The sequence below is a fragment of the Piliocolobus tephrosceles genome, chromosome 6 (assembly GCF_002776525.5).
Source record: "Piliocolobus tephrosceles isolate RC106 chromosome 6, ASM277652v3, whole genome shotgun sequence".
Taxonomy (NCBI): Eukaryota; Metazoa; Chordata; class Mammalia; order Primates; family Cercopithecidae; genus Piliocolobus; species Piliocolobus tephrosceles.
Window position 1 is genome coordinate 143,601,697 of NC_045439.1, and position 20,876 is coordinate 143,622,572.

Here is a 20,876-nt window from a genome sequence, read left to right on the forward strand (position 1 = left end):
GTCTATTCTCACACCACAAATAAAGACATACCCAAGACTGGGTGATTTATAAAGAAAAAGAGGTTTAATGGACTCACAGTTCCATGTGGCTGGGGAGGCCTCACAATCATGGTAGAAGGAGAAAGGCACATCTTACATGGCAGCAGGTGAGAAAGAATGAGAGCCAAGTAAAAGGGGAAACCTCTTATAAAATCATCAGATCTTGTGAGACTTACTCACTATCACGAGAACAGTAGGGGGAAACCACCCTCATAATTCAATATCTCCCACTGGGTCCCACCCACAACATGTGGGAATTATGGGAGCTACAATTCAAGATGAGATTTGGGTGGGGACACAGCCAACCCATATCACTATACCAAAAAAAAAAAGAAAGAAAGAAAAAGAAAAAATAAAGAGGAGGGAGTGCTTTCACATTTATTCTACAAGGCCAGTATTACTCTGATACTGAAACCACACAAAGATACAACAACAACAAAAGGAACCTACAGGATAATATCCCTCATGAACACGCATGCAAAAATCCTCAACAAAATACTAGTAAATCGAATTTAATAACACATTGAAAAGATCAACCACCATGATCAAGTAGGATTCATTCCAGTGACACAAAAATGGTTCAACATACACAAATCAATAAACTTGATACATCACATTAACAGAATCAAGGACAAAAACTATATAATTATTTCAATAGATGCTGGAAAAGCATTCATTAAAATTCAAAATCCTTCGTGATAGAAACTCTCAACAAACTAGGAATAGAGGGATATATAATACTTCACCACAATGAAGGCCATATATGGCAAATCCACAGCTAACATTATACTGAATGGGGAAAAGTTGAAAGTTTTTCCCCTGAAATCTGGAATAAAAAGGGATGCCTTCTTTCACCACTTTTATTCAACATAGTACTGAAAGTTCTAGCCAGAACAATTAGACAAGAGAAAGAAATAAAGGGCAACCAAACTGGAAAGGAGGAAGTCAAATTGTCCCTGTTCATAGATGGCATGATTTTATATATAGAAAACCCTAAAGATTCCACAAAAAAAGTTAGAACTAATAAATTAACTTAGTAAATTTAAGGATAAAAATATTAACATACAAAAATCAGTAGCATTTCTATACACTAATAGCAAGCTATCTGAAAAAGAAATCAGGAAAGGAAATATATTTACAATAGCTACAAAAAAATACCTAGGAATCAACTTAACCAAGGAGGTGAAAGATCTCTACAATGAAAACTCTAAAACATTGATGAAAGAAATTGAAGTGACAAGTAGATGGAAAGATATTCATGAGTTAGAATAACTAATATTGTTAAAATGTCTATATTACTAAAACTAATCTATGGATTCAATGCAATTCTTATCAAAATATCAATGACATTCTTCACCAAAGTAGAAAAAAAAAATCTTTTCTTTTTTATTTTTTTCTAGACAGAGTCTCACTCTGTCACCAGGCTGGAGTTCAATGGCGTGATCTCGGCTCACTGCAACCTCCGCCTCCCAGGTTCAAGCAATTCTCCTCCCTCAGCCTTCTGAGTAGCTGGGACTACAGCTGCGTGCCACCACGCCCAGCTAATTTTTGTATTTTTAGTAGAGATGGAGTTTCACCATGTTGGCCGGGATGGTCTCGATCTCTTGACCTCATGATCTGCCCACCTCAGTCTCCCAAAGTGCTAGGATTACAAGTGTAAGCCACCATGCCCAGCCGAAAAAACAATCTTAAAATTCATATGGAAAGGCAAAGGCCCCAAACTGCCAAAGCAATCTTCAGCAAAAAGGAAAAAACTGGAGGCATCACACTACCTAATTTCAAAATATACTACAAAGCTATAGTAACCAAAACAGCATGATACTGGCTTCAAAACAGATGTACAGACCAGTAGAACAGAATAGAGAACTCAGAAATAAATCCCTCCATTTTCAACCAACTGATTTTTGACAAAGACACTAAGAATACACATCGGGGAAAGGATGGTCTCTTCAATAAATGATGCTTGGAAAACTAGATATCTACAGGCAGAAGAATGAAACTAGAGCCCTATCTCTCACCATATACTAAAATCAACTCTAAGTTGATTAAAGAATTAAATGTCAGATTCAAAACTATGAAACTTCTAGAAGAAAATATGGGAGAAATGCTTCATAAGACTGGGTTGGACAAGGATTTTTTGAATAAGACCTAAAAGGCATAAAAGGAAAAATAGACAAATGAGATTACATGAAACTAAAAAGCTTCTGCACAACAAAGGAAGCAATCAATAAACTGAGGAGATAATCCACAGGATGGGAGAGATTATTGAAAACTATGCAGCTGACAATGGGTTAATATTTGGCATATGTAAACAACTCAAACAACTCAATAGCAGAAGAACAAATAATCCAATTAAAAATGGGCAATGGCCTTCTCAAAAGAAGACATACAAATGGCCAATAAATACATGAAAAAAATATTCAACATCACTAATCATCAGAGAAATGCAAAGGGAAACCACAGTGCAATATTACTTCACCCCAGCTAGAATGGCTATCATCAAAAAGACAAAAATAAATAAAATGACAAATGCTGTCAAGGGTGCAAAGAAAAGGGAATTCTTATATTCTGTTTGTGGGAATGTAAATTAGTATAATCATTATAAAAAACAGTATGGAGGCTCTTCAAAAAATTAAAAATAAAACTACAATAGAATCCAGCAATCCCATTCCTGGGTGTATATCCAAAGGAAATAAAATCAATATGTCTAAGAGATACCTGCACTCCCATGTTTACTGAGGCATTATTCACAATAGCCAAAATATGGAATCAACCTAAGTGTCCATCTAATGATGAATGCATAAAGAAAATGCGGTATGTACACCTAATAGAATAATATTCGTCATAAAACAAAATAAAATCCTATCATTTGTGACAACACAGATGAACCTGGAGGACATTATGTTAAGTGAAAAAAGTCAAGCACAGAAAGACAAACCCTGCACAATCTCAATCATATGTGGAATCTAAAGAAGTTGATTTCATAGAAATGCAGAGTAGAATGGTGGTCACCAGAGGCTGAAGAGTCTCTTCAATAAATGGTATCTTCAATAAATGATGCTGGGAAAACTAAATATCCACAAGCAGAAGAATGAAACTAGAGGCTTATCTCTCACCATATACAAAAATCAACTCTAAATGGATTAAAGACTTAAATGTAAGATTCAAAATTATGAAACCTCTCCCAGTGGTGGGACTGGGAGAGGCTGGTCAACAGGTTCACAGTTACAGTTAGACAGGACAAATAAGTTCTGGTGTTCTATTGGACCAAAGAGTGATCACGGCAAATAACAATGTAGTGTAGATTTCAAGATAGCTAGAAGATTTTGAATGTTATCACCATAGAGAAATGATAAATGTTTTAATTGATGGATATGACAATTACCATAACTTTTTCATATGTAGGCATGCATTGAAACACCACATTGTCCTCCTTAAATATTTATGATTATTATTTGTCAATTATAAATAAAAATTAAACATAATAAAAGAAATATTTAAGCACTTACTTTGCACCAGAGCTTGTCCCAAGTTTTCAGAATACAGCAATGAAAAACACCATCTCTGCCCTCACGGAGCTCACATTCTTGGCAGAAGGAGTGCCAATTAGAAAGGAGACCCTACTGCAGCCCATGGAGGGCAAGCTGTAACAGGGCAGGGCGTCACCTACCCAGAAAGTGCAAGGGGTCAGGGGTTTCCCTTTCCTAGCCAAGGGAAGCTGTGACAGACTGTACCTGGAGGAATGGTACACTCCCATCCAAATACTGTGCTTTTCCCACAGTCTTAGCAACCGGCAGGCCAGGAGATTCCCTCCCATGCCTGATTTGGGGGTCCCACACCCACGGAGCCTTGCTCACTGCTAGCGCAGAAGTCTGAGATCGACCTGCGACACAGGAGCCTGGTGGGGGGAGGGGCGTCCGCCACTGCTGAGACTTGAGGAGGTAAACAAAGTAGGTAGGGAAGCTCGAACTGGGTGGAGCCCACTACAGCTCACCAAGGCCCTGCCGCCTCTCTAGACTCCACCTCTGTGGGCAGGGCATAGCTGAACAAAAGGTAGCAGACAACTTCTGCAGACTTAAACATCCCTGTCTGACAGCTCTGAAGAGAGCAGTGGTTCTCCCAGCACGGTGTTCAAGCTCTGAGAATGAACAGACTGCCTCCTCAAGTGGGTCCCTGTGTAGCCTGGCTGGGAGACACCTTCCAGTAGGGGCTGGTAGACACCTCATACAGGTGGGTGCCCCTCTGGGACAAAGCTTCCAGAGGAAGGATCAGGCAGCAATATTTGCTGTTATGCAGCCTCTGCGGGTGATACCCAGGCAAACAAGGTCTGGAGAGGACCTCCAGCAAACTCCAGTAGACCTGCAGCTGAGGGGCCTGACTGTTAGAAGGAACACTAACAAACAAAAATGAATAGCATCAACATCAGCAAAAAGGATATCCACACCAAAACCCCATCTGTAGGTCACCAACATCAAAGACCAAAGGTAGATAAAACCACAAAGATGGGGAGAAACCAGAGCAGAAAAACTGAAAATTCCAAAAACCAGAGCACTTATTCTTCTCCAAAGGATCACAGCTCCTCACCAACAACAGATCAAAACTGGACAGAGAATTACTTTGATGAGCTGACAGAAGTAAGCTTCAGAAGGTTGGTAATAACAAACTTCTCTGAGCTAAAGGAGCTTGTTCTAACCCATTGCAAGGAAGCTAGAAACCTTGAAAAAAGGTTAGATGAATGGCTAACTAGAACAAACAGCGTAGAGAAGACCTTAAATGACCTGATGGAGCTGAAAACCACAGTACGAGAACTTTGTAAAGCATACACAAGCTTCAATAGCTGACTCAATCAAGTGGAAGAAAGGGTATCAGTGATTGAAGATCAAATTAATGAAATAAAGCAAGAAGATAAGATTAGAGAAAAAAGAGTGAAAAGAAACAAACAAAGCCTCCAAGAAATATGGGACTATGTGAAAAGACCAAATCTACGTTTGATTGGTGTACCTGAAAGTGACGGGGAAAATGGAACCAAGTTAGAAAATATTCTTCAGGATAGTATCCAGGAGAACTTCCCCAACCTAACAAGGCAGGCCAACATTCAAATTCAGGAAATACAGAGAACAGCACAAAGATACTCCTTGAGAAGAGCAATCCCAAGACACATAACTGTCAGATTCACGAAGGTTGAAATGAAGGAAAAAATATTAAGGGCAGTCAGAGAGAAGGTTGGGTTACCCACAAAGGGAAGCCCATCAGAACTAACAGTGGATTCCTTGGGAGAAACCCTACAAGCCAGTAGAGAGTGGGGGACAATATTCGACATTCTTAAAGAAAAAAATTTTCAGCCCAGAATTTCATATCCAGTCAAACTAAGTTTCATGGGTGAAGGAGAAATACAACCCTTTACAGACAAGCAAATGCTGAGATTTTGTCACCACCAGGCCTGCCCTACAAGAGCTCCTGAAGGAAGCACTAAATATGGAAAAGAACAACCAGTACCAGCCACTGCAAAAACATGTCAAATTGTAAAGACCATCAATGCTATGAAGAAACTGCAACAATTAATGGGCAAAATAACCAGCTAACATCAGAATGACAGGGTCAAATTCACCCATAACAATATTAACCTTAAATGTAAATGGGCTAAATACTCCAATTAAAAGACACAGACTGGCAAATTGGATAAAGAGTCAAGACCCATTACTGTGCTATATTCAGGAGACCCATCTCACATGCAGAGACACACACAGGCTCAAAATAAAGGGACAGAGGAAGATCTACCAAGCAAATGGAAGCCAAAAAAAAAAAAAAAAAAAAAAGCAGGAGTTGCAATCCTAGTCTCCGATGAAACAGACTTTAGATGAACAAAGATCAAAAGAGACAAAGAAGGCCATTGCATAATGGTACAGGGATCAATTCAACAAGAAGAGCTAACTATACTAAATACATAAATACATATGTACCCAATACAGGAGCACCTGGGTTCATGAAGCAAGTCCTTAGAGACCTACAAAGAGACTTAGACTCTCACACAATAATAAGGGGAGATTTTAACACTGCACTTTCAATATTAGACAGATCAATGAGACAGAAGGTTAACAAGGATATCCAGGACTTGAATTCAGCTTTGCACCAAATGGACCTAATAAACATCTACAAAACTCTCCACCCCAAATCAACAGAATATATATTCTTCTCTGCACCACATCACACTTATTCTAAAATTGACCACATAATTGGAAGTAAAACACTCCTCAGCAAATGTAATAGAACAGAAATCACAACAAACTGTCTCTCAGACCACAGTGCAATCAAATTAGAACTCACAATTAAGAAACTCACTCAAAACCACACAACTACAAGGAAACTGAGCAACCTGCCCCTGAATGACTACTGGGTAAATGACAAAATGAAGGCAGAAATAAAGATGTTCTTTGAAACCAATGAAAACAAAGACACAACATACCAGAATCTCTGGGACACATTTAAAGCAGTGTGTAGAGGAAAATTTATAGCACTAAATGCCCACAAGAGAAATCAGGAAAGATCTAACATCGACACCCTAACATCACAATTAAAAGAACTAGAGAAGCAAGAGCAAACAAATTCAACAGCTAGTAGAAGTCAAGAAATAACTAAGATCAGAGCAGAACTGAAGGAGAAAAAACACAAAAAACCCTTCAAAAAATCAATGAATCCAGGAGCTCATTTTTTTTTTTTAAAGATCAACAAAATAGATAGACTGCTAGCAAGACTAATAAAGAAGAAAAGAGAGAATAATCAAATAGACACAATAAAAAATGACAAAGGGGGTATCACCACCAATCCCACAGAAATACAAACTACCGTCAAAGAATACTATAAACACCTCTACACAAATAAACTAAAAAATCTAGAATAAATGAATAAATTCCTGGACACATACACCCTCCCAAGACTAAATCAGGAAGAAGTTGAATCTCTGAATAGACCAATAGCGGGTTCTCAAATTGAGGCAATAATTAATAGCCAACAAACCAAAAAAAGTCCAGGACCAGATGGATTCACAGATGAATTCTACCAAAGGTACAAAGAGGAGCTGGTACCTTTCCTTTTAGAACCTATTCCAATCAATAGAAAAAGAGGGAATCCTCCCTAACTCATTTTATGAGGCCAGGATGATCCTGATACCAAAGCCTGGCAGAGACACAACAAAAAAAGAGAATTTTAGACCAATATCCCTGATGAACATTGATGCAAAAATTCTCAATGAAATACTGGCAAACCGAATCCAGCAGCACATCAAAAAGCTTATCCACCACAATCAAGTTGGCTTCATCCCTGGGATGCAAGGCTGGTTCAACATTTGCAAATCAACAAATGTAATCCATCACATAAACAGAACCAGCGACAGAAACCACATGATTATCTCAATCGATGCAGAAAAGGCTTTTGACAAAATTCAACAGCCTTTCATGCTAAAAACTCAAAAAACTAGGTATTGATGGAATGTATCTCAAAATAATAAGAGCTATTTATGACAAACCCACAGCCAATATCACACTGAATGGGCAAAAACTGGAAACATTCCCTTTGAAAACCAGCACAAGACAAGGATGCCCTCTCTCACCACTCCTATTCAACATAGTGTTGGAAGTTCTGGCCAGGGAAATCAGGCAAGAGAAAGGAATAAAGTGTATTCAATTAGGAAAAGATGAAGTCAAATTGTCCCTGTTTGCAGATGACACGATAGTATATTTAGAAAACCCCATCATCTCAGACCAAAATCTCCTTAAGCTAATAAGCAACTTCAGCAAAGTCTCAGGATACAAAATCAACATGCAAAACTCATAAGCATTTCTATACATCAATAACAGACAAACAGAGAGCCAAATCATGAGTCAACTCCCATTCACAATTGCTACAAAGAGAATAAAATACCTAGGAATACAACTTACAAGAGATGTGAAGGATCTCTTCAAGGAGAACTACAAACCACTGCTTAACGAAATAAAAGAGGACACAAACAAATGGAATAATATTCCATGTTCATGGATAGGATGAATCAATATTGTGAAAATGGCCATACTGCTATCCTCATGAAGCTACCACTGACTTCCTTCACAGAATTGGAAAAAACTACTTTAAAGTTCATGTGGAACCACAAAAGAGCCTGCATGGCCAAGGCAATCCTAAGCTAAAAGAACAAAGCTGGAGGCATCAAGCTACCTGACTTCAGACTATACTACAAGGCTACAGTAACCAAAACAACATGGTACTCGTACCAAAACGGATACATAGAACAATGGAACAGAACAGAGGCCTCAGAAATAATACCACACATCTACAACCATCAGATCTTTGACGAACCTGACAAAAACAAGCAATGGGGAAAGGATTCCCTATTTTATAAATGATCCTGGGAAAACTGGCTAGCCATTTGTAAAAAGCTGAAACTGGATCCCTTCCTTACACCTTATACAAAAATTAAATCAAGATGGATTAAAGACTTAAATGTAAGACCTAAAACCATAAAAACCCTAGAAGAAAACCTAGGCAATACCATTCAGGACATAAGCATGGACAAAGACTTCATGACTAAAACACCAAAAGCAATGGCAACAAAAGTCAAAATGGACAAATGTGATGTAATTAAACTAAAGAGCTTCTTCACAGCGAAAGAAACTAAAGAGTGAACAGATAACCTATGAAATGGGAGAAAATATTTGCAATCTACCCATCTGACAAAGGGCTCATATCCAGAATCTACAAATAACTTAAACAAATTTACAAGAAAAACGCAAACAATCCCATCAAAAAGTGGGCAAAGGATATGAACAGACACTTCTCAAAATAAGACATTTATGCAGCCAACAGACAGATGAAAAAATGCCCATCATCAGTGGTCATCAGAGAAATGCAAATCAAAAACACAATGAGATACCATCTCATGCCAGTTAGAAAGGCAATCATTAAAAAGTCAGGAAAAAACAGATGCTGGAGAAGATGTGGAGAAATAGGAACACTTTTACACTGTTGGTGGGAGTGTAAATTAGTTCTACCATTGTGGAAGACAGTGTGGCAATTCCTCAAGGATCTAGAACTAGAAATACCATTTGACCCAGTAATCCCATTACTGGGTATATACCCAAAGGATTATAAATAATGCTACTATAAAGACACATACACATGTATGTTTATTGCAGCACTATTCACAATAACAGACACTTGGATCCAACCCAAATGTCCATCAGTGATAGACTGGATTAAGAAAATGTGGCACATATACACATGGAATACTATGCAACCATAAAAAAGGATGAGTTCATGTCCTTTGCATGGACGTGGATGAAGCTGCAAACCATCATTCTCAGCAAACTATCACAAGGACAGAAAATCAAACACCACATGTTCTCCCTCATAGGTGGAAGTTGAGCAATGAGAATACATGGACGCAGGGCGGGGAACATCACACACTGGGGCCTGTCAGTTGGAGGGAGAGCTGAGAGATAGTATTAGGAGAAATACCTTATATAAATGTCGAGTTTACGGGTACAGCAAACCAACATGGCACATGTATACCTATGGAACAAACCTACACGTTGTGCACATGTACCCTAGAACTTAAAGTATAATTTTAAAAAAAAGAAAAGAAAAGGAAGGAGACCCTATCTAGTCATATGCTGTCTACCAGTTAGAGTCAGTCCCATGGGCCACTGATTGCTTACGTGCTCTTCTTTCTGTTCAGAACCCATCTTCAGAACGTCTGGAGCCTTGAAGGCAGTGGCCAGCAGTTCCCATCCCAGCCCTCTCTCCTGTCTCCTGCCAGATTCTCTTTGTTTTTAACCTTTCTGTCCCCTCTCTGAATTCCCTGCCCTATTCTCTGCCCCCCACCTCCCCATCCCTTCCACCACCTTGAGGTCTCTCCCAGACCTTTCTGTCTCTTAGCAGTGGAAGCCGTGCACAGGGGAACCCTGGTCGGCAGGAGCTGAGCTGGCCTTGGCGCCCACACCTGCCTGAGGACAGCCAGGAGGAGCTCCATCCACTGCTAGCCAAGCCGTCCCTAAGGACCGTCATGGGGCAAGGGCTGGCCACCGATGGAGTCAGCCAAATGGGTTTCTTGTGCCTCTAGGAACATCCCGTAAAATCGCTCGGTTCCCAAATTAAAGCAGCCACCATTTGGTGAGTGCTTCCCATGGGCCAGGCTCTGGGCTCAGCTCCTAGAAGCATTCCCTATTTTAATGCTCCAACAACCAAATGCAGCAGGTATAGTTATTGTAACTTAATTCCCCGGAGAGGACACAGAACACGAGGGAACTTCCCAAGGTCCCAGAATAGGAGAAAAACAGGGCCAGGCTTAGACACCCCACATGCCTGCTGTTGGCCTCTGTCTCTGCTGCCTCCCCCATACTCTATCCCTAGACTTTCCTCCATGAAAACTGCTTTTCAATTTAATTTTTGTTTAACTTTTATTTTTATCGGGCATCTCTTTATCCTATAAAATAGAATGAGTGTTCCCTACACGAGAACTGCTTTTGTCCTCGAGTGGCGTCCAGTGAAACCCACTGAATTTGTCATTGATAACAGCTGAAGGTGTGCCCTTCCTATGGCCATTCACATGTCATATACTATATTTTTCTAGGCCCAGACAATACATCTGTGATGGCAGAATTTCAAACAGACAGGGAGTGGAGCAGATCACTTTGATTTGGGGACGGGGCAGCCCGGAGGTCCCGCAACACCGCCTCCAGGAGGCTGCCTCCTCTGCTGTCTCATAAAGCTGCCCCGTCTGCCTGCCACAGTGAAGCAATCAAACCCTCTGTTCCCTTATTCACTGCTCACCTAGCTTGGCTCCGAGACCAGTGTTGTAGACCTGTTAATTATCAGGATAATTAGGGATGGGGAAATCCAGACACAGATACAATCAGTGCCCTCCTCCACCTCCCCGCACATTCCCCTCCCGGTCTCCCTGAAATCCTGGGATACGCTGTGTTCCCCTGTCATCTCCATGTTGCAGCTCCTACTAGACGCACCCCTGCCAGTGCCAAAATGCCCAAAAGTAGGCTAAGTCATGCTCTAGCCTGCCCAGCTGCCATAGTCATGCTGCAACTCCCATGGAAAACCTCCTTTCGCCCTCTCCAGAGATCTGAGACACCCTAAAGGGTCAAGTCTTTGCCCCTCACCCCTAGAGCTTAAACTGTCTCTCACCTTACCCCCTTCCAACTCAGGCTATAGAAAACATTGGATAAGGTAAGACTTCCTAACCAGGCATCCTTGCACCTAAAAATGGACCGCTTAATTTCAGGACCCCCTGAAATTGTCAGCAAAAGTTTCTCTGTGCACATCTGTACATTTAGCTGGGAAGACTCCAGAGCTTACATCAGATCGTCACAGAGTCCCAAGCCCCGATGGGATAAGAATCTCTGAATCAACATGTCACAGAGACCACCCCCTATAACACTTTACCAAGAACTTAAGCCTCCAAGAGCTCGCTTAATGCTTGCTCCCATGTGGAGAGGCGGGCCGTCACTTGCTTTGGGAGCACCAGCCTGCAGCCAGACTGCCTGAGTTTCATCCCAACACTGCTCCTTTCTAGCTATGTCACCTCGGTTTCCCTATCTGAAAAATAAGATCACATGGCATCTTGGTTTCCTCCTTGGATCACTACAGGGAGTAGCAGCAGCCTGGGTGCTCCAACTGGAACTCAGAAATCACTAGGGAACACTCAGGTCATAACTGAAAGGAAGAAGCACTACTAGGGACTCAGGCTGAAGTTACAGTCAACAACCCTCCCTCCACCAAGGCCGGCACAAAGAGTCTCTCCCCGGCATCCTCATATCACAGCACACTCCAGGACTGGGGAAGCCCTGAGGATGGCCCAGGGCAGTCCAGCCTCCTTTCTGAAAACAGGATTCAGAGCTCATAGAAGCCTCCCTGCCCTGGGAGTCTTAAGAGAACACTCAAGCACGAAAACCTGGTTTGTCTTGGTAGGCGTCCCTAGCCTGCGGAGCTTACCCCCGCCACACACATCTGGAGAGTCAACCATCGCAAAGAGAAAAAACAGGACTTGTCCTGCCCCTCCAGGATGGTGCTGCCAGTCTAGAGTAAAATGCCAAGCACGGGCTCAAGACGCCTCCCAATGCCAATGGTAAGCCAGGCTGCTTCAGGAAGGGAGGGAGGAGAAGGGAGGGAAGAAGAGAGGAAAGAGGAGGGAGGGCAAAAGGAGGGAGGGATGGAGGAGGGAAGAGAATCAGAGAGGGAGGGGAGGAGGAAGAGAGAGAAGGTGAGAAGGTGGGAGGAAGGAAGACAGGGAGGGGGAGGTAGAAGGGAGGAGAGGGAGGGAAGGAAGGAGGCTCTTTAAGCCTCTTCAAGCCTCTCCATCCCTCCCTCTTCAAGGCAAAATAGACTTTCTCTTAAAAAAAAAAAAAAATTCTCCCCCCTCTTCATCCTTTTCCTTTCTGAACAAGAGCTTTGTAACACTAGATGGTTGATCCGAAAATAACTATTTAGCCCTTAGACAGAGGTGTTTTTTAACAGGAGAAGCTGAGATATTTTGAAAGCCACCCCTGAGGCGAGAAAGTTGTGCAGAAGGCACTAATTGTCAACGCTCCCCAAGGACAGCCCGCCTGTTCCAAGGCAGGAGGAAAGGGCTGAGCTGTCAGCGCCCGATTCCTGGGGGAGTCTGCCTCGCCCGCGCTCAGCCAGCCAGGCCAGCTTCCTGCCCGGCATGGAGGAGATAAAACACAGAAACACAGATGATCTTACATAACCAAAGCGGGACTGAACATTTTCAGCAAATTACCTCTGTTATGAGCTCTGCCATAAAATCGCCTCACAAGTGAATTTAGTTTTTCTTCCCTCCGTGCCCAATCAATTAGCACATGAGTAATACCAAGCCCATTAGGACAAACTGATGCCGGGGGAGTTATGTCATCTGCTATAGAAATGATTGCTTAATATACCAGTTGGCTCCGAGGAGCTCTTAGCCACACACAATCTTGCCATAATCAATAGCAACAGTCAAACAACGCCGTTTCCAACGAGAACACTGCTGGGCAGAGGCTGAGCCGGAGCCAGTGTCGGGGACACAGAAGCTGAGTGGGCCCCAAATACCAGCTCCCTCCCTCCACCTTCCTCCTCCAACCTCCCGTCCCTGCTGCTGCCCTTCAAAGCCAACAGAAGAAGCCTAATGGTGACTCAGAGGAATAGAACCCCAGGCACGGTGGGGGCCGCGATGGTGAGAGGCAGTGTCACTGGGGGGAGGGGGTTGGAAAAAGCCTGGAAGACAGGGCTTGCCAGAGCCTGAGAGTTGTGGGAATTCCTATCCAAGAGAAGAAGGAAAGGGATGGGACTCTTTCTGCCTCCATATTTCCTAGCAACTGCAGAGTGGGCTTTCAAAAGGAACATTGAAAGGCGTGTGGGACTAAACCCTTTGTGGAGCTGAGCACATGTGTGTTCTCAAGGCATGTGTATGTGTGCACGTGTGTGGGCATATTCATACACATGAGTGTAAACAAGGACAGGTGCCCGCACCTACATGTATATGTTTACACATATGCATGTACAGTTGGTGGGGCCAGCATGGAGGGCTCTGTGTGTGTGTGTGTGTGCACGTGTGTGTGTGTAGCTGCTGGAGCACTGCATACATGTGTGTATATGAGTATATATTTGCACGCAGGTATGTGCATGTGTTCCCATTACTCTAGAATGCAGTCATCCTACAAGATTAGCCGGCCTCCCCTATCAGGTTGTTCAATCACAGTTCTGGGCTGCAGAAACCAAAGGTAAAAGCTAAGAGCCTTTTCCCCAAGATGATGGAGAAGAGAGACAGCGAACTGCAGCTGGCAGCCACCTGAGCACGGCATCATGGAAAAGCACCAGCTTGGTTTTGGAGCTAGATCACCCTTGGATCTGGGCCCTGTCCTGCCATGTAGAAGGGCAAGTTCTTTAATTTCCCGGTGCCGCAGATGCCTCATCTATAAAACAGAGATGTCAGCATGACCCCGAGAAGGCTAGGCTAAGAGTTGGTGCACAGAAAGCACTTAGCAGAGCCTGCCAGAGGAAGCATGCACTCAGCTCAGCTATTGTGATTCACTGCTGTGTTCCTGCCATCTCCTTGGTTGCCCAGACAAGGACCCAGATCTCCAGCCCCTCCCTGCTCCAGGGGAGGCTGAGGGAGCCACTCCATTTCCCTCCTAGCACCTCAGAGAAGAGTTGCCATATCCCAGAGTGTGAGCACATCCCACTAGCAGTGTTTGCAGCCTTAGTCTCCACCCATCTCCTCTGGGCAGGCCCCTCGCCCCCTGGCTAGCTGGGTGCCTCCCTGTCAAGGCACCCCTGGCCTCCATAGTCAGGCAGAGCTGTTTTCAACTAGCTACAAGCCCATGGGCCGGGGGCAGAGAGGGTGAGGGCCCAGCTTACATGGGTGAACCCAGGAGTCCAGCATCTCAGACACACAGCAAAAGAGCCACAGGCCTTGCAAACCTTAAATCCTTTACCGATGAGGAAACAAGTTCCCAAGGTCAGCCAGTGAGTTAGAGCTAGGGCCCGCATCAGACCCAGAGATGTGGAGATGTGGGTGTGGAGGTGGGATTTTGTTCCCATGACAGTGGCAGGGTTGGGGGTAGGGGAGGCTGGACCACAAAACATGCTGGGAGGGAAAATGGTCCTGTGGCTATGAGGAAGGGCAAATTAATAACTGGGTATTGTGGGGAGCAGAGGAATGGGTACAGAAATGAGTGTCCAGTCCTCTGAAATGTTCCATGTTTAGAAGCAAGCTGAGTGCCCTCTTTTCCTCCCTAGCCTCGTTTTACCCATTCATGAAATGGAAGAATGGACTCTCTAAGCCTACGCTCCTTCCCGGGTTTGATGCTCTGGGACTGGGCTATAGGGTCCCTGGGTCCCTGGGACGTGGTTGCATGAGGTATAATCTTGCTAGCAGCCGTGGATGGAGAGGTGGATGGGAGTGGAGAGATTCTGGGGTGGTGCAGCTGTGCTCCTGCCCCCCACTCCTGTTGTAGTGTGGAGAGAAAGTCTTCCTCCTACTTTCTGAATCACACATAGGCAACTGTAGAGAGGCAGCTTGGCGGGGAGGCAGGACGTATCCTCCAGCCCCTTCCCTCACTGGCTGTGCGGCCGCAGGTGTTGTGTGGTCCTTCTGCCCCTCTGCCCATCTGCCCATCTTAGAGGGCATTAAGGGTCACACCTACCCCAGGGTGGTTAGGAAGATTCAGAAAGGTTGTTGCATCAAGGGCCTTTTAAGTACCGGTCTGCATGGCATAGACACAGCAGTGAACCAACAAAACAAACATCTCTGCCCTCTTGGAACTGACATTGGAAATCAGACATAGGGACCAATTAAATTTAAAAAATAGAAAGAATATCGGAGTGATGAGTGTCACAGATAAAAAATCAAAGAGGGAAAGGGGGAGTGCAGGAGGGGGCACAGGGGAGGCATGGGTGCAGTTCAGTTAACAAGGCTGCAAGAAAAGAGATCTGTTTCTGGGCCTCAATTTCCTCATCTGTAATGTGGGCACAAAACCACCTGCCTTATCTATCTCCCAGATTCCTTCTAGGGAATAATTATGGTCTAAGGGGCTTTATGGGGTTTAAAGTCTAGGGGGTGAAAGAGGACCTGGGGGGCACTGACATGAAATGGGCAAAGGTCATGTTAACGATTGTTAGCCTGGGTCAGGACCATGGCTCAGGGCAGCGACCTCCCCACACTGACCCAGGCCCTGTTACTACTGAGCCAGGCCATCATGAAGCCTCCTTGTTGGGCCCTGTCCCTCCACTCTCCTCCAAGCCTCAGGAAGCACATGGCTTCCGGGCTCAGAGCCCTCTCAGCCCCAGGCACCCCATCTGACACCAACTCCCCACAACCCCCCTCTAGCAGACAGAGCAGGAGGGATTGGGTCCTGGAGCTTGCTGGGATCTCTCACCTTGTGACTCCTGGGGAGCCAGCTCCTCCTCAGGCTTTCTTCTTTCTCAACTACTAGACAGGAGTCCCTGTGCAGGTGGAACACATGATGTGTGTCAGGCACCTCATCCCACACATGCTGGCAGATATCCGGTGTCCAAGGTTCCGCTCCTCATGTGTACACACATCTTGTCTCAGGAAGTGGCGAAGAATAAATAAGATGCAACCATTAGCTAACTCAAGCATTTACTAGGTGTCACCTGAATACCTTTCATTTGTACTTCATTTAACCCTAAAAACAATCCCGCCATGGTGTAGGCACACTCACAGTTCTGCAGGTGCCATGAAGTCACTGAACTCTTGGAACCCCTCTTTCCTTATCTCTAGACCCCTGAGAGGGCGAGACCTTTCCCAGGCCACCCAGGAAGTGGGGACCCAGGCCGCCTATCTCCAGGGCCCTGAGAGTGACCACCCTGCAGTTCCTCCTCAAGATTGTGAATGTGGAGAATGTCTTGAGGACTGGGAAGTATTCAGTGAATGGCAGTTACCACCCAGCTTCAACTGCATCCAGAGGAAGGAAGGCAAGGGAGCTGGGTGGTGCCTTAGATGAGAACCACAAGTTAGGTTTCCCTCCTGGTCCCCAGGCAAAATGAAATTCCTCTGATGAAGAGCGGCTCACATTCACCTCCAGAAGAGCTGTGGAAATATTTTGGTCTCCAGCTGCCTTACTCTTTTCTGTCTCAATGAGTCCTAGAATCAAGGTGTCCTTGGTTAGGGTCCCTGCATTCCCCAAGATGTGTGATGTCCAGGCTTCAGTCTCCTCTTCCATTAAATAAGAGACTTAGAAGACAATAGCCTCAAATTGCTTCACTGACAGGCAGCAGTTTTGGTGAGCGGAGCTTTAGACTGAAAGACAGGAGTGCTGAGTTCTAGTTCTAGCTCTGCCACAAGGTGCCGTGAAGTCACCGAATGCTTGGGGACTCAGTTTCCTTATCTCTAAATCAAGCATAATATCACACACCCTACCTATAACACAGAATTCTCATCAGGGAAGAATCAACCCTCAGCTCAAGGTAGGCGGCTTGGTGAAGTAGAGACAGCATGTTCTAAAGAGAGAAAAGAGACCGCCTGGGTTTCCGATTCTGGTTCAGCAGCCTCTACACTGCTGGATCTTGAGTAAGTCCTTTTCCGAGCCTACTTTTTCATCTGGGAAGGAAAAGAACTACCCTAAGGCTGTCGTAAAGGTTAAATAAGCCAAGGAGGTGTTTAATGATTATCCCTTGCTTTACAGAGCATCTACCATGAATGCTATCAGATGTAGCCAGCCTCCGAGATGGTCCCTAGTGCCTGCTGGACCTGATGCCCTTAAGCAGCCTCCTCCACCCTGAACAGGCTGACCTTTGTTAAGAGATAGAATTTGCAGAAAAGATGGAATGTGACCTCCGAGGCTAGGTGGGACAAGATATTGCCACTTTCTCCTACTCCCTTGGATCCCTCACTGTGGGGGAAGGTAGCCACCATGTTGTGAGGACACTCAAGCAGCCCTACGGAGTGTGGTTCCACGTGAGAAGGAACTGAGGCCTCCTGCTGACAGCCAGCATCAGCTTCCCAACGGTGTAAGAGAGCCATCTTGGAAACAAATCTTCCAGCTCAGTCAAGTTTCCAATGACTGCAGTCCTGGCTGATATCATGACTGCCACTTCTTAAGGGGCTGGAACCAGAACCCCCAGCTAAATCATTCCTAAATACTGCTATACTGATGGTAACTCATCATCAGTAACTCATATGCCTAGCTCTATTAGACAGTTTCAACATTTACCGTTGAAGAAAATGTTATACACACCGCACTGTTAAACACAGCGTTTCACACAGATGTCTCTACACTGAGGCACTCATTCATGCACCAACCTCCATTAAACACAGAGTGTCAGGACTCCTGACCCACAGAAACTGTGTGAGATGTAAATGTTTATTGTTGTTTAAACTATGACATTCAGGGATAATTTGTTATGCAGCAATAGATAACAAATACTGATGTGGTCTCTGCCCTCTTTAACCTGGATTTAGAGGACAGAAAAGCACATGGAGAGACGGTAGCATAAGGTGTGTGTGGTCAGAGCCAACCTTCAGCACCACAAGCTTCTCCAAGGCCAGGGCACAGATGATCTCTGCTATCATTCCTTTCCGAGGAGGCCAGGGAGGTCATGGGGGAGAAGTTGCCTTGAAAAGCAGACCATACTTTCTGTTCAGATGTGAAGGGTTGTTATTAAAAGAAGGGAAATGTCTGGGAAATGTTCCAAGCCTGACGGTTTGATCCCTGAGCCTGGTCACTGAGGGGAGGGTGAATAAGCACAGCTGCCCACATCTGAAGGGCACCGTCTAATGTCAGGCACGGGTGGGCTCCACGCTGGCCTGGCACTCAGAGTCACAACCGCGAGTCTTACAGAAAGGGCTCCTTTACTGTAACTTGAAAAAGAGGAGGAAAAGGACTCCTTAGCTCTCCTAACGGGGCCCGGCCACTCTCTGATTTTCACACGCAATGGGGCAGGAAATTGCCCGTGGTGAATGAGCGAGACCTTCTACCTGTGGGTGGAAATGGGTAATGAGAACTTAAATCCAGGCACATCACCGGATCACATTAGGGAGTCAGCTTGCAAAAATGATTAGGAGGGTTTTATTATCCAGCGATTGGACGGATACCCATCTCCTGCAGCGACCTCAGACTCATTAACCTAGTGGTCCTGCGTGGGCAATCAATCATTTGTACTTGTGGAGTGGCCTCCGTCCCAGATCTCTTATGGGGCCTTCCAGAACCCAGAGATTGGAAATAATTAAAATCCTCCTTGGCATGATGCAACCAGCTCCCCTTAAGTGCAACTCGGATTCTCCTTCAGACCTTGCCTTAACGAATAGCCCTAAGCTTACAGCCCCGCCTGGGAGAGGGAGTAGAGGAGGCAAACTGCTGGGCTCACCTCCCACTTCCTTTTTTCTGCCCCCAGTACAGGTGCTGTTAAGAGGCAGTGCGGCCTAGTGGTAGAAGCACTGAGACCACGGTGGGAGCACCAGGGCCCTGGGGCTGCTCCACTGCCAGTGATCGTGTTATCAAGTTATGTCCCCTCCCAGACGTGTGACCCACCCGGTCTAGTTCTCTTCATGAGCTCTGTCACTGACCTCCTCATAGACCCTCTCCCCGTGACTCCCCAGAGTCAGTTCCTCATGTTTCCTCAATCAAAACTCCCCATCTTCTCCCCAGCCACCATTTTTCTTTCTGCACTCACTTTGGTACTTCCTTCCAGCAGATTCTATCGTCTCATCTCCGGAAATACTTAACCCAGCCCTACCCCTAGGCCACACCTAAACACATCAGACTAAGGCTTCCTCCGTAGCTTTCCTACCCCTGGCCTCTTCATTCCAGTAAGTCTTTTCTTGGACACTGCTTTCAACACATCATCCTTCTGCTCCAAGACAGGCGGTGGCTCCACTGAGCATCGCAGCTCTCCGTAAATCCCCCAGTCTGGCCCAACCCACCGCTCACCCAACACATGCTCAGTGTACCATTGGTGGAGTGGTCTCTATCCCAGACCTCTTATGGGGCCTTAGAACCCCGAGATTTGAAATAATTAAAATTCTCCTTGGTGCGGTGCAACCAGCTTCCCTTAAGTGAAAGCTGGTTCATCTTTCAGACCTTGCCTTAGCAAATTGCTCTAACCTTGCAGCCCCTCCTGCAAGAATGAGTGGTGCATGCACTCAGTATCCCACTCACCATGCCTTCCCTCTCCCTCTGTCTGGCAGACCCTGCCATCTCAGCATCTTGCTCAGCCTCTCTTCCTCCCAGAAGCTGGCCCCGTCAGCTCTGGCTCCTGTGGGTCTCTCCCCAACTGGGAACTCCTGCAGCACTGACCCTGCAGCTTCACACCGATTCCCACCAGCTGGAGGGCCTCTCACGTATCTACATTAGGCTTTCTGCAGACTGACAAGACCTTTGAGAATCCTGTCATCCACATACCCTTGCAGGGCCTGGAGCGGGGCTTGTTCAGTATAAATGTACAGCAAATGTTTCTTTTCATCTAATGACTTAAGATAGGGTCTCTGCCCTTGAAAACATTCCTTGAGGAATATTCTGCTACATTTGTATTCATAGAATTTAGAGCTCAAAGGAGCCCAGGAGACCCCTGTTCAATCCCCTACAGATGAAGAACTAAGCCCGGCCCAGCCCCACACCTCCATGGGGGGCCAGATTGTATAGTAAAAAGCAGCATTTAATTATCTCAAACACTAGACAGGAAAAGAAAAAACCTAAAATATTATTATCTAGGTATCAGGAGAGCTGGTTTTGGATCTAAGGTGTGCCTTTTATTTGCTGTGTGACTTTGAGCAAGACACTTAACCTCTCTGGGTCTCAAGTGTGGATTTTGCTTTATAGTCTGTGTGTGTGTGTGTGTGTGTAGCTTTTACATATATATATGTATATATATATATATGGAGCTTGCAGCGCTTTTGTAGAGTCATTGGCTCTAGGCTGAAGCAAGACGGTGGAGGAATGTCACCTTGCTGATAACCAGCAAGCCCCCTAAATCCAACCTGCTCAGAAGCGGCACTGACCTATCTGCAGCCTCTTGTTCCCACACACCGTCACTGCCAGCTGCCCTTTCCCCCTCCTCTTCCTCACCACTATGCCCCCCAGCTGGCCAGGTCAGCCCGCCCACACCAGGCCAGGCACCTCGGCAAACCCAGGCTGTTCCAGATCTTCCCTGAAACCTGCCAGGGGCCAGACTCCTTTCCAGTCAGGATCCCTGTGGAGAACTAACAGGGGCTGACAGCCTGGAGGCTTTGTAATCATCTGGAGAGGCAGCAGATGATTGAAAGTTTTCCACAGCCAGACAGAGGGCAACCTCACCTGGCCAGACTCCCCACTTAGAGGCAGCGTCAGGGGTTCCAGGCC